This window comes from Saprolegnia parasitica (genome assembly GCF_000151545.1).
Source record: "Saprolegnia parasitica CBS 223.65 unplaced genomic scaffold supercont2.190, whole genome shotgun sequence".
Lineage (NCBI taxonomy): Eukaryota > Oomycota > Saprolegniomycetes > Saprolegniales > Saprolegniaceae > Saprolegnia > Saprolegnia parasitica.
In genome coordinates this window covers 1-2,537 of record NW_012156584.1, presented here as the reverse complement: position 1 = coordinate 2,537, position 2,537 = coordinate 1, and positions in this window count along the sequence as shown.

Genomic DNA, 2,537 nt, shown 5'->3' with positions numbered 1-2,537 from the left:
AGCGCGTAAAGGCGTAGCCTTGCGTCCCCAGCGCAACGCCGTGTGGCACGACATGCAGTCGCGTCTGTGTGGCCGTGCCCCGCGAAGTCAAGAATACCTCGGCAATCGTCTCGGTCACGGTACGATTGAAGAAGAGAAAGAGCCGTGAGCGGAGGACGGCCGCGTGCTGGACGAATGCGCTGGATTCGGTTTCGACCGACAACACGTCGTCGACAATTAGCACCGGGCTGTGGTTGTCCAAAAGTACGGCAGCGGCGTCGACCGAGGCGTTGAATGCCACGCGCGGCAAGAGATCAAGCGCGGCAGGGTCGCAGTCGCCAGCGTCGAAGGCACACTCGGCCACGTTGCAGTGCGCCTGGCAGTGGTCGTCACCGAGGTATCTCCAGTCGCAGCCCGGCGCGCAGCCAGTGCTACGAGGCTGTTCAACCTCCAAACAAATCGGTGTCCAGTCGTCGGCCACCTACATCGATGATCCATCATCAAAACACACTCGAAGGACGGACGGCGCGGTATACCACAGGTGGTGAAGCACAGGTGCAGTCGCCGTGGTCCATCCCACAGGCAGCCGTGTTGCAAGCGCGGTGGCACACGCCGTCGCCGAGCATCCAGTTGGCGCAGTCGGGGCTGCACGCTGGCGCCTTCCACGCGAGGTAGATGTTTTGTGTACCGTTGCGACTCATAAAGTCGTCGGGCGACACGGGCGCACCGAGAAGCATGTCGTCGTTCAGGTATAAAAAGTACTCGGAGAGACCCGGGATCCAATCGAGGTTGGCTTCGATCGACGGCGACGCAAACGTTGGTAAATGCGACGCATTGCGAAAGATAGACGTGTGCGGCACAATGCTGACGTGGGGATTGGAGCGGTCGAGCCATGCCGGCGCTTGGCCGTCCGTGACGATGTAGACGTGGCGGATCCACGGCGCGTACTGGTACAGCGACCGGATCGAGTACCGCAGCTCGTCGTTGTCGCGGAACCGGTTGTCGTCCGACGTCGTCAGCGTGGAGTGCTCATGGTGCTCGCGCCGCCACTTGGCATGCCACGCGGCCTTGTCACGTTGCCAGCGCGGGTCGGAGCCATTGACCCACGTGTAAACCGCGTCGATGGGCCCGTACGCAGCGTCGGTGGGCACGTTGCCAATGGTGCTGTCAGCCGCGGTGCCGACGAGGCAGACCAGTGCGAGAAGCGTCCATCGCACCGGCAGTGTCGACATTGTACCAGCGAGGTCGCTCAAGCAAAATGCTGAAATGCTGAGAGACGTCGACTCGGCTACCAGTGACGTCGCTGGAGGCTCGGAATATATCTTTGTCGCGATTTGCTTGCATGTGGAAATCCAAGGCTTTCGTCATCGTCGTCGTCAAGGAGCGGCTCGACGGGTGCGTTCAGCCGACACACATAGCTCTCTTGATCGTCGCTCAGGGAATATGAGAAGGCTACATATGGCCAAGGCAGCAGAATGGCAAGGACAAAGCCCTCTCACTATTTCGTCGATGGCTGTCGAGGTTTGTTGTGCTGGTGGTTGTTGCCGCTGCATTCATCGGATTGGCATTGCATCCATTACCAGATGCTCACGACGGCAAATCCTTTGGTAAGCGTCGGCAAACCAAGCTTCAAAAGCTTACGCCGGTCGTCGAGCACGTAAGCTCGTGAGCTATGAGACACCCCATCCCGACAATGCGCAACTTGACGAGCAACAATGTCACTGTCCAAACCAGACAACCCACCACCGCAGCCACGACGCGTGTCATGGTTGATGCTCTCGTTGACGCCTATGGATGTGTTGGGTCTGCAAGCACGAGCCGTACGGATCATCTTTGAGTTGACAACCCTCGTAGAGCTCTTCGTCGTCCATTTCCGAGCACGACATTTCGCATGCTCGCCGCTTGTCCATGCGTCAAAAACCTCACATAAACCAGTGTGGATCACTGAGTGTGGATTGTCTCGAAACTCACTTCTTTCAACACATGTCTCGTCCTTCCAATGCAGCTTCGTCTTCCGTTGCAGCAAAGATGGTGCCTAGTCGGCGAATGAAGAGTGTAGTCGACGACCCTAATATGCAACACACCACACACGCTGAACGAAATGCCAGGATGAGAAGCATTGAGATATCTTCGTGGTCTCGTGGAATGACACCCGAGACATGAGACGTTTGGTCTTTTGGAATACCGACGGGTTCCCTGCTCACAATCAGCTGACATGCGAGTCCGTGAGATCTTTGAAACTTTGTTTCGCTCTAAAACAGTGTTTGACTTAAACCAGTGTTTTCTTTACTTCGAATTTCGGATATCGTAGTACGAAGCTATTGGCCCCGACGCGACCGACGGCAAGATGGGGCGCTACGATGGCATGAGCAGCGAAGAAGAAGGCGAGATCATCGAAGAGACGCCGCCAGTCATGACGAAGGCGCCCATCCAAGCGGCGATTGCCGCGCCCCCCGCAGAGGTGCCCCATGTCATCGCCGTTCAAGTCGCTCCCGACGTGCCTACCGAAGCAGTGGCCGCGACGACGCTTCCCGCGCAGACGTCGATGGCCGATCGTC